This window comes from Pinus tabuliformis, chromosome X, assembly GCF_031772625.1.
Source record: "Pinus tabuliformis cultivar Carrire ecotype Pingquan chromosome X, CPIR1, whole genome shotgun sequence".
Lineage (NCBI taxonomy): Eukaryota > Viridiplantae > Streptophyta > Pinopsida > Pinales > Pinaceae > Pinus > Pinus tabuliformis.
The window spans coordinates 1,489,463,839-1,489,476,468 of NC_142308.1; the positions used below are offsets into that span (position 1 = coordinate 1,489,463,839).

General features: G+C 41.0%; 1 pseudogene; it reads left to right on the forward strand.

Annotated features, from left to right (window-relative positions):
* Positions 1–8,291: 8,291 nt before the first annotated feature.
* On the forward strand, positions 8,292–9,526 carry LOC149145639 (calcium-transporting ATPase, endoplasmic reticulum-type pseudogene; annotated as a pseudogene).
* Positions 9,527–12,630: the final 3,104 nt, after the last annotated feature.

Consider the following 12,630-nt stretch of genomic DNA (forward strand, 5'->3'; position numbering starts at 1 on the left):
AAGTGGCGCAAGATGCGACCATCCCTGAAGCAGCTTCAAAAGAAGAAAAAGTTCAAATATAGGGTTAATTTACCTGGTTTGGTAATAAATTGGTGGACTATTTGTCCAGTTGAAGTTTGTAAATCTTTGTTTTTCACTAGTTGCATATCCCCATAGTTGGGTAACTTGTAAAAGTGATGTTCATAAATAAATCACTTATATGCAACAATGTTTTCTTTGGGCATTATTATGCTAGTTTGGCTTGTTGATAGTCAATTTGAATGGAAAATTTGGGAGTCAAGTTATTCCATTTTGTAAAATGCATTTCTATTTGTAGTTTAAGAAATCATTTTAAAACTATTGTATGAGTAGTTGCAACACATTCAGTATGTTACAAATGTGTTAAGCACTCAAGTTATACAAGTATTCACTATGTGAAGCTTGTTTTGGTTCATTTTTCAAAGTCTTTTAGGATCTTATCCTCGATAAGGATTTTGCAGATGAGCACCTTGGAATTCTTCTTGGGAAGGATGTTGTTGTGGATGGCCATAGCGACATGGACAAGCCGAGAAGAACATCAAACTTGAATTCTTTGGTTAAGTTATATTTCAAGTTCAGCTTGAGAAAGAGCCAAGACAAGTACAAGTCAGGGCACTACAAACATCGATTGGATCGAGTTTGGAAAAATGAAGGAACTGTACCTTCAAATGCTGAACAATTGAAAGTGAACTTTTGGAGACCAAAAATTTTTCAATGGGGAAGAGTGATTAGGCGCTCAAAATCTGTCCAAAAATTAAAGTTGTCAAAATGGTGTGGACCTAAACAACTGCGTAATGCTCGTCATCTTGAATTTGATGCAAATCGTTTCGCGTGAACGGACATTGTATGCTCCCAGAAACACGTTCTATTCACTTTGTCAAACAGGGGAATTAAAAAAAAAAGGATAGTCCAGTCAGCAATCCATACTACTGATGTGGTGCTGACTGGGTAGGTTTATGTGGCAGTTGACTGGTAAATATTCTCTTGGTGAATCAAATTATGCCAAGTGGCACCCTCTGATTGGTTGTAATTGTTGTTTTCTTATTGGATGGTGAGGTGGCCACCCATGGGCTCACACGTGGCCCAACAGGAGGCCGCCATGTGGCAGCCCAGGAGGCCACCAAAAATTGGTTCAATGATTGAACCAGAGACCACTGGAATCGAAACCGACACCTCTTAACACACAGCTCCAAGCCTTACCATACCACTTACCGTTGGTTCTTAACCATAATGGGAGTTGCGTCAATTTAAATTTTATGTGGCAATCGTTTGGGGGATGGGGACCATGGTTAACCCACGACCCCGGTCCACGGACCATGGCTAGGGGCTAACCACGACCCCAAACCTTAATCGCCATCGATTATTGTTAACATTAACCCCCCCATGTGAACACATTAATTCTACCCGCAGTAGTTATTGTAACCGCCACCGTGACCGCCGAACAAGTGACGCATGTGAACACTCCTAACTGCTAGCATTAAGTTTAACCGCCACCTCCTAACCGCCGCTTGTGACCAAGGACTCTTAACCGTTTTTATGACCGTGCGGGGTTTAAGGAATTTTTAATGGTCCCACAATTTCACTTGCCGCGCGGCAAAATGTTCACCCAACTAGCACTTTTTGGGGCGAAAATTTCGGATCGGTGCCGATTTTTGAGCAATTTGTGGAGCAAATAGTGGCCTAAATAGGAGAGGTCATAAATTCTCCAATGTTCAACCAAATTGGGTGAAAAAAGAGGCTAGATGTCCATTTTTGGACATTCTGGACTCATTGCAAATTGAAGCCTATGGATGTCATGGACAACCAGAGTGTTGATTCAGTTTATGGAGGAGTTTGAAGATGGAGATGACCTTGCAGGGGTCTTCCAGCCTCCATGTGCTTTCTACAACAACCATTACATCAATGTTGTAGCTTTATTTCCTCTTTTCTCTATATGTGTTTTGGAGAAGAGATTTGTTTATGTACTTCAAGTGGATTGTGGTATTGTTTATGCTCTTTGAAGTTGGATTATGGGGTCTTGGTGTAATATGCCTATGTTTGCTGAAGGTTTACATGTTCGAATGTAGGTTAACATGTGTGATGAGCCCCAAAAATGGATAATTATTTGGGCTCATTCAACCTCCTAATTCGACTTAATCCACCATTCTCATTAGTTTATTGCATGTTTTTTATTATATTTATGCTAATAGAGTGAATTGGGTTAGTCATTATGCCAACAAGTCTAATGTGTGCTTTGTGTAGCCTTTTTGGTCAATTTGGAGACAAAATTGAAGGTTTTAATGAGCACTTGGCAGCCAAATTCGTGGGAGAACAAGGGAGAGGATTTGTAGGAAGGTGTCCCCTTCATTTATGGGCCCTTACCTCGAATTCTCCACCATCAGCTCGGAGTTCAAGGGCCACCAAATCAATCAGCACAAGGGCAGCCAAGCAAGTCAAGTAGGACTACTGTTAACTGCAAGTTTTGGGCAGCCGAGTCCCTAAACTTTAGGAGGACTGTTGGGGTCCTCAATATGTATAAATAAGAAGGCTTAGGGCCTCATTTGGGTTAGCTGGTAGTTAGTCATTTCATAGTCTTGTTGTAGTCATTTTGTAGTTCGATTTTTAGGCAATAGATTAGTTTTGCTGTCAGCTCATTTTCAAGTTCTCCTTGTGGACAGTTTTGATGTAACTCTTCTTTTCTTGCTCAATAAAGATGAATCCAGCTTTGCACCAGCTCTAAATCTCTCTTAGGAGGCTGTAGCTCTTGGGGTTGGGCCCATATCAAGCGCCCAGTACCTCCTTTGTTTACTTTCACGTGTCTTTGCTGCATTCTTAGAGTAAAATCTGCTATTTAGATTTAAAACTTGTTGTGTTATTTAGGTTTCTTTTGATGATTAAAGTAGATTTTCATGTTCAGATTGATTTGGATAGATTAATAACATAAAGGATCCTTGGAAAAAGGGGCTCAAGCACCTCTGATCTTACCTCTCCCTCAGTGGGATCGTGAGTTGGGACAAAGGTGACCTTGCTGCCCACAAAAACGTTGTTTTGCTTCACCATCAAGTATTAGTGTTGGATTCTTAGTTGTCAAACTTGATATCAGTTTTGACTACATGCTTAGGGTTATGATTGCTTAGTTGCATAGTTAGTTCATCTGATTTTGTGCAAATAAACTTCTGTTCCATTTCTTTTGCTATTATCTAGGTCAAATTAGGTCAAGGTAATTAGGTTCTTGATTTTCCAAGTCTTCATTTGTTAAATTCAAAAAATAACTTGCAGAGCACCTGTTATCCTTCTCTATCTACCCATAATCCATCAGATAATCTGCTCCAACCCTTAGTCCATGATTCGTACCCTTCATTTTCCATACTTTCCCCACCTTGCCCTAATTCATACATTCTTATGCATCATCGCTTCCTCCATCCTTGAACAAATCCAATCGCTCCTTAGCCTCATCCACCAAGTCCTAGACCTCTTCACACCCCTATTTCACCTCCATACTCATTCCTCCATCTTTTTCCCTCCATCCATGCTCCAAAATCCCATTTCGAAACATCTTGTAGAAGAATTACAGAACATCCTGTAGAAATCCTGAACATCCTGTAGAACCCCTGCAGACTTCCTGTAGAAGCTCATAAACACGGTTTCTTTGCAGCCAAACTTTGTGAGACTCTCTGGAAGGGTGTTAGGGACCCCTTAGACCCTCTCTGAACCTTCCCAACCTTTCCCAAGCATTTCTCCTCCTTGATCCACCTCTGCACTGTCAAAAATAGTTAGAAGCACATGCATGATAATTCCAACAACTTAAACAAAAATACAAAAAGATGTTTTCTTCAGATAGAGGTAGTCTAGACACATGTATTTTACCTTCATAGAAGTAATGGCATCTCTTTTAGTAGTTTGCATGCTCTCCTTTGCGTCAGTAGGACTAGCTAGTAGAATTAGGGTTTGCTAGGGTTTACATTTCTTTTTGGCTTTCAGTTTCTTTCCGCAAGTAGATCAACTTCCTTTGAGTTAGCTTTCATCTATCAGTTAACAAGCTTCTTCTAAGAGCTCACAGAAGTTGGCTTAAGCCCCTAGCGGACTTGTGCCAGCTGACCAAGTGACAGCTGCGGCAAGAGCTAGTACTTGTGCATACAACACCGTCGCTTCCAAGTTTGTTACGAACTGTCGGGTTGATAAAATTAAAGAAGGGAGTTCCAGGAGTTGTAGCATTATTGCTACAATACTGGAGCCCACCATCTTTTTGGCGTCGTTGCCGGGGAAGCGTCAGAGTATTGGTGATTGTTTCTTTTCTTCTATTTTCCACTACAACCTTCTGCTGAGTAGTTTATTTCATTTCCATTATGCAATTTCATTTTTGCAAAAGTAGATTAGAATTTCCCGCTTTCATAGATTAGCATTTCAATTCCGCAATTTCATTTCTGCAAGAGTAGATTAGCATTTCAATTCCGCAAGCGTAGACTAGCATTTCATTCCTGCAATTTCATTTGAGCAAAATAGATTCGTCCTTTCCTGCTTTCATTTCAATTTCGCATTTTCATTTTAGCAAAATAGTTAGTTGCAGTTTAATCTATTTCAGTTTTGCAGGTAGAAGTAGAGAAAAGCAAAAAATCAACCAAAAAGATTTCATTTCATGCCTTGTAGGAGTAGAGATAAGTTAGAAAAATGATTGCACAACACCCCCACTGCTTCACACAATCAACCTTATCTCTTCTTCGATGGCTGTGATTAAAAAACCCTTAGGTGGACAGCAAGACATATTTGAAGAACCTCAAGGGAAGAAGAAGAAGAAACCATTCCTCTAGAGCAAATGGCTACAAGTAGAAATGTTGGGAGAAGTACCTTATCCAAAAATGAATTTGCAAATCAGATCGAAGATTTCAAGAGTGATATGAGGCATTTTCTTGCCATGCAACTGGATACCTTGCGGATCCAAAAGAAGCAAGAAGAAGCCAAGAAGGCTTTGGCCAATTTTTGTCCTAGGTGCACTAGAAAGCATCCTAGGAACAAATGTCCATTGTACTCCATAGAAGTGTGTTTTGTCTGTGAAGAATACCATCCTACAGATCAGTGCCCTTCCTTACCCAAAATCAAAGCTGCATATCAGAGAGCCAAAGGAGACACTGAATCACTCTATTATATGAACCAAAGGAGGCCGCATGGACCTAGATCTTACCAGCAGGAACTGCAAGGGACACCCGAGATCTATTATGACCCCTATCAAGCCACTTTCATGCCTTCTTGGGGTCCCCCTGCTCATCCTTCCTAGTTCACACCTCCTCCTTGTTCCTTCACAGATCCATATTATGCCCAACCAACTGCTCATTCGTTTCACTCTTATGCTCAGCCACAGCCTCAGTGGAATGCACCTCATCAGAGGTGGAGGCCCCAATACAACACTCCTCCCGCTTATTTTCCTCCACCACCTACTCATCCACAACCATCGCCTCCTCCTCCACCAAGGCAGCCCCAAATGCCTGCCCAACCACAACCCCATCCGCATCCATCTCAAATCTACGCCCCCACTCAGCTACCCATACCACCATTTCCAAACCTGTCCATTGGAGTAGCTCAACACAATTGCAATGCTGGGACACAACATGTCCAAATGACTCCTCTTGAGCTCAATGATCTTCACCATAGCTCAGGAAGAGTGTTGCAAAGCAGAGATTATGTTGACAACATTGAAGGACCAAAGGCAAAATAAGATTCAAAAGAAGAGATCAAAGAACCATGGGCTACACTTGATGAAGAAAAGGCATCAAAATCAGAGATCGAGAGAGTTCCCTCATGGTTACCATCAAATCTTCCATGTATTCAAGAGAAAGATCAGCAAAAAGAGGAAGATGAGAAAGTCATGGTAGAAGGTGACATGAAACATGATCCAGATCAGCAAAAGGACCAAGGATATCAAAGCTATATTGAGATATGGTTTCAGAAGGTCACTAAGTTGCAGCAGTACTCTCTTCTTCAGCTATGTTTGATCCCTTCAAAGTCAAATCATTTGGTCTCTGAGATCCGGATAGCTGTCAAAGCATGCATTTCAAGCCTCCACATCAGTTTATCTCTAATCTCGATGTGCACATGGCTCCATTGGAAGTATTCTTATACTTGAGAACGATTTTGTTTTTCAAGTAGGGTAGGGTAGAAAAAAAAGAAAAAAGAGAAAAAAGAAAAAGAAAAAAAAATGAAAAAAGAGGAAAATAGAAATCTAAGGTGAAAACCTCCTCGGAGGCGCCTTAGATTGGCTCATTGATTGAAAACCTCCATGAGGCAGTCAATGGGTTGGAAAAAATAGAAAAGAGAATAAGATCTCTGGGTGAAAACCTCCCTTGGAGGCGCCCAGGGCAGGCAATTAGGGTGAAAACCTCCATGAGGCGCCCTAGTTGTTTTTCAAAAAAAAAGAGAAAAAGAAAAAGAAAAATAAATCTAATTCCCATTGAATAATCTCAGGTTGCAGCAATGACATTGCAGGTCAGGAGGATCACTCAAAACAAAGACAAAGGAGTTTTTGTGCCTTCTAGAGGAGGTTCTATATTTCTACAGGAAACATCCTGTAGAACCTTCAAGCGAGCCAGATTCGATTTTGGAAGGGGATCTAAAGCTTGGAATCCATTGGTTATGCCTGCAAGCATCCATGTTCCCATTCCTCACCCTTTTCCATCATCTTTTCCACCTCATTGTGCTTCTTCATTGTGCTTCTACAGGAAGTTCCTGTAGAAATTGTAGGAAGCTAGAAATGGATTTCAAAAAGGTGGTTTGGCAAACATGGCAGCTTCCTCAAGGGTTCAGAAGTCCTCCTGCAATATTCAAACTCCTCCTCCATCATCTCCATACCTGCATCACAGCCCAAGCTCAGTTTTTCTTTCCATGCAAAAACTTGCAAAATGCTTTGAAGAGAAAATGCATAGAACAAAATTTGTTTTTGCCATAACTTGAAAACCATGCATCCATTTGAAAAACCGTTTTACAGAGAATTGTATAGGGATGATGGCAACATGCTCGAGCAGTTTCAGGCCATTCCGGTGCACGGTTTCCAAGAAATCAGCCTCCATCACCATCAGCCATTTTTGCATTTTCTCCATATCCATGCATCCGTTTTAAAACCTGTTTCATGGGGAGATGCACATAGGTGGTAGTAGCCTACCCATTAGCCGATTCCGATGCACGGTTTCCGAGAAATTGATCTCTGAAATCTTCAGCCATTTTCCATTTTTCTCGAAATCTGTGCATCCATTGATCACGATTTTGCTATGGGAGGTGCATCATGATGATGGGAATGCACTCAGCAAGTTTAGATCAATCCGGTTTGCCGTTTGGGAGCAATGGCAAAAACAAGTTCCGGTCATGTGAAAATTCAGCGCAGTAGCTTGAAGGTGCAGATCTGAGCGTGGAAATGAACTCCTGCAGCATGCATCCGGCCAGAGGACACCTGCACAAGGAAAACAAGCAAAAATCATCAGCCAAGCCCTCATGCAACCAAAGAAACCAGTGCATGCAGCAATGACTAGCCTCAACACCTCACAACAGCCATTTGACTTCAGGTACGTGACTGAAACTCGTTCTTCTATTTCACAAATCTAATTTAAAAACTGCATGAATGAATGGAATGGTGGAATTGAGCCACGAATATAGCAGGATTAAGCCGATAATTTCTTGTCCAATTCTCTATCAATCAGCCAAGAATCATGCAACGTATGTGTTAGACAACTCACGTGGAAATTAAAAAAAAAAAAAACAGACAGTGGTAGAGGCTTTAACTCCAGTGCAACTGATTAAAAAGAAGAGGACATGCAGCTCATTATAGCACTGTCGTCTGCATGTGGCCATGTAAACCTGGCCACTTCACTCCTTCACCACAAATCACGCAACAATTAACGAACGCTCAGCTGAAACTCACAGACTGTTGTTAACTTGCACTTGCAACATTTTCAACTGAAGTATGCATCCTCTGATTCCACAAAATGATTAACCCATCGTCCTCCATTGAGCTTTGTGGCCTGGTTCACAATTCTCCAGTGTATCGGGCTCACTTAGAGGTGCAGGGGCACTCTACAGGAGTTTCTACAGGAAGTCGTCTATAGGAAACGCAGAAAACAGCTCTGTAGAAGGAAAACCCAAGATTCTTGTCAAAATTCAAGCTTGAAATGAGAAAAGTAGTTAAAGCTCGTGTCCAAGGTTACCAGGGTTCTTGAAAGTATTGATTTTGGAGTTTTTCAAACGCATTATAGATCTGTTAATGGTGGAGCAATCTGTTTGAATTCAGAATCTGATCATCTATTTCACAGTCCATGGAGGACAAGGTATTCCTTGCTTGGTCTAAAACTATTGAAGAATGCTTAGAACAATATGATGTGAGCTTAGAGAATGGTTTAAATTCTCATGAAGTGGAAAAATGCCGTCAAATATATGGATGGAATGAGCTCCAGAAGAAATATGGTACACCTTTGTGGAAGCTGGTAGTGGAGCAATTTGATGATACAGTTGTTAAAATACTTCTGCTGGCAGCTGGCATTTCATTTCTTCTCGCCTACTTTCATGATAATGTGTCTTCTAAGGAGGGCATAACAGCCTATGTAGAGCCCCTGGTCATTCTCCTGATTCTCATCCTCAATGCCATTGTTGGAGTATGGCAGGAGAATAATTCTGAGAAGGCTTTGGAAGCTCTCAAAGAAATGCAATCTGATCATGCAAAGGTCTTGAGAGATGGACATTATGTTGTAGATCTTCCCTCCAGAGAACTTGTTCCAGGAGATATAGTGGAACTGAAGGTGGGAGACAAGGTTCCTGTAGACATGAGAATTGTGTCCCTCAAGACATCCACCTTTAGGATGGAGCAGAGCTCCCTGACCAGAGATAGCATGCCTGTGGTCAAAAGAACATATCCAGCCACCTTGTGTGACTGTGAGTTGCAGTCAAAAGAATGCATGGTGTTTGCAGGAACTACAGTTACCAATGGCTGCTGCACATGCATTGTTGTGAGCACTGGCATGTTTACAGAAATAGGTAAAATTCAGGCACAAATTCAGGAAGCTTCAATGGAATGTCATGATACCACTTTGAAAAGAAAGTTAGATGAATTTGGTGAAAGACTGACAACAGTGATTGGTGCCATTTGTATTCTTGTCTGGATCATGAACTACAAATATTTTCTTTCATGGGAAGTCATAAATGGGTGGCCAAACAAAAAAAAAATATCAGGTTTTCCTTTGAGAAATGTACGTACTACTTTAAGATTGTTGTTTCTCTGGCAGTTGCTGCTATACCAGAGGGATTGCCTGCTATGATTACTACATGTTTGGCTCTTGGCACTTGTAAGATGGCACAAAAGGATGCTATTGTGCCTAAGTTACCGAGCGTGCAGACTTTGGGTTGCACCACAGTGATTTGCTTTGATAAGACAGGTACTCTTACAACCAATCAGATGTTTGTCAGTGAGTTTATAGCCATAGGGCACAGTGCTGGTTCACTTAGAGAGTTTACTGTTGAAGGAACAACATATAATCCTGAGGATGGAAAGGACTGAAAAAGTCCACGTCAGTGAGGGCACCTCTAAGGCAGCCACAGCCAAGCTGAAAGGAAAAGCACCCACAGCCAAGCAGGATACAGTGGTGCTGTCTGTTCCTACAGGAAGTATAAAAATGGCTTCTACAGGAAGCCATAACTCAGCTACAGGACTTTCTACAGGAAGTTCTGTATTTTTACCAGAAACATCTTGTAGAAGCCTTTGGGCAGGCCAGAATCAATTATGGAGAGGGATTGGAAGCTTGAAGTTTGTTGAGGAGGCATGAAACCACTCTTCTCTTCCATCCTCCATGGGTTTTATCTCCTTTCACCACCATTTCAACCATCATATTGAATATAATTACACAATCATACCAAGGATGAAAATTCTCTAGGAAAAGGAGCAGACAATGGGAAGAAGCAGAGAGAAAAGCATGGTTTTCATGACAGAGAAGAGGACATCACTTCAGGAGCTTGGCATGAAAAGGAGGCCACCAGGGCCATCAAAGATGAGGAGATAGATTGGTTGCTCAGAGGATGAGCAACACTTTCAGTAGGGGGGTGATGATGAGCCCCAAAAATGGATAATTATTTGGGCTCATTCAACCTCCTAATTCGACTTAATCCACCATTCTCATTAGTTTATTGCATGTTTTTTATTATATTTATGCTAATAGAGTGAATTGGGTTAGTCATTATGCCAACAAGTCTAATGTGTGCTTTGTGTAGCCTTTTTGGTCAATTTGGAGACAAAATTGAAGGTTTTAATGAGCACTTGGCAGCCAAATTCGTGGGAGAACAAGGGAGAGGATTTGTAGGAAGGTGTCCCCTTCATTTATGGGCCCTTACCTCGAATTCTCCACCATCAGCTCGGAGTTCAAGGGCCACCAAATCAATCAGCACAAGGGCAGCCAAGCAAGTCAAGTAGGACTGCTGTTAACTGTAAGTTTTGGGCAGCTGAGTCCCTAAACTTTAGGAGGATTGTTGGGGTCCTCAATTTGTATAAATAAGAAGGCTTAGGGCCTCATTTGGGTTAGCTGGTAGTTAGTCATTTCATAGTCTTGTTGTAGTCATTTTGTAGTTCGATTTTTAGGCAATAGATTAGTTTTGCTGTCAGCTCATTTTCAAGTTCTCCTTGTGGATAGTTTTGATGTAACTCTTCTTTTCTTGCTCAATAAAGATGAATCCAGCTTTGCACCAGCTCTAAATCTCTCTTAGGAGGCTGTAGCTCTTGGGGTTGGGCCCATCTCAAGCGCCCAGTACCTCCTTTGTTTACTTTCATGTGTCTTTGCTACATTCTTAGAGTAAAATCTGCTATTTAGATTTAAAACTTGTTGTGTTATTTAGGTTGCTTTTGATGATTAAAGTAGATTTTCATGTTCAGATTGATTTGGATAGATTAATAACATAAAGGATCCTTGGAAAAAGGGGCTCAAGCACCTCTGATCTTACCTCTCCCTCAGTGGGATCGTGAGTTGGGACAAAGGTGACCTTGCTGCCCACAAAAACGTTGTTTTGCTTCACCATCAAGTATTAGTGTTGGATTCTTAGTTGTCAAACTTGATATCAGTTTTGACTGCATGCTTAGGGTTATGATTACTTAGTTTCATAGTTAGTTCATCTGATTTTGTGCAAATAAACTTTTGTTCCATTTCTTTTGCTATTATCTAGGTCAGATTAGGTCAAGGTAATTAGGTTCTTGATTTTCCAAGTCTTCATTTGTTAAATTCGAAAAATAACTTGCAGAGCACCTGTTATCCTTCTCTATCTACCCATAATCCATCAGATAATCTGCTCCAACCCTTAGTCCATGATTCATACCCTTCATTTGCCATACTTTCCCCACCTTGCCCTAATTCCTACATTCTTGTGCATCATCGCTTCCTCCATCCTTGAACAAATCCAATCGCTCCTTAGCCTCATCCACCAAGTCCTAGACCTCTTCACACCCCTATTTCACCTCCATACTCATTCCTCCATCCATGCTCCAAAATCCCATTTCGAAACATCCTGTAGAAGAATTACAGAACATCCTGTAGAAATCCTGAACATCCTGTAGAACCCCTGCAGACTTCCTGTAGAAGCTCATAAACACGGTTTCTTGGCAGCCAAACGTGAGACTCTCTGGAAGGGTGTTAGGGACCCCTTAGACCCTCTCTGAACCTTCCCAACCTTTCCCAAGCATTTCTCCTCCTTGATCCACCTCTGCACAGTCAAAAATAGTTAGAAGCACATGCATGATAATTCCAACAACTTAAACAAAAATACAAAAAGATGTTTTCTTCAGATAGAGGTAGTCTAGACACATGTATTTTACCTTCATAGAAGTAATGGCATATCTTTTAGTAGTTTGCATGCTCTCCTTTGCGTCAGTAGGACTAGCTGGTAGAATTAGGGTTTTCTAGGGTTTGCATTTCTTTTTGGCTTTCAGTTTCTTTCCACAAGTAGATCAACTTCCTTTGAGTTAGCTTTCATCCATCAGTTAACAAGCTTCTTCTAAGAGCTCATAGAAGTTGGCTTAAGCCCCTAGTGGACTTGTACCAGCTGACCAAGTGACAGCTGCGGCAAGAGCTAGTACTTGTGCATACAACACCGTCGCTTCCAAGTTTGTTACGAACTGCCGGGTTGATAAAATTAAAGAAGGGAGTTCCAGGAGTTGTAGCATTATTGCTACAATACTGGAGCCCACCAATGTGTATGGAGTAGACCTCTAGCAGAAGTTGTTTCTTTGAAGGAGAAACTAGCCATTCCATTTCAGTACTCTTCTTTTATAGACATTGAGCATAATGAGAAGGGGTCATGCCTTTAGAGTTGATCCAAGGAGATGTAGCCCAGGAGGGGTGAAATCCTTTAACAATGTCTGGTGTGTTACTGATTGATGCATGCTTCCATTTAGTGTTTTGAGTTCATGTTTAAAGTTTTTCATGAAACTAAATTAAGAAAACACACATAAAAACTCATGTTTTTACTTGTTATTTTTGGAGTACAAACCTCAAGAACATTTTTATTTTCTATTGAGGATCTTAGCATAGAAATCTAATATTCCAAATTGATCAATGATGAAAATGGATGGCCATGGTTGACCATGTTCAACCATAATGACCTTGGTTGACCATGATTGACCAT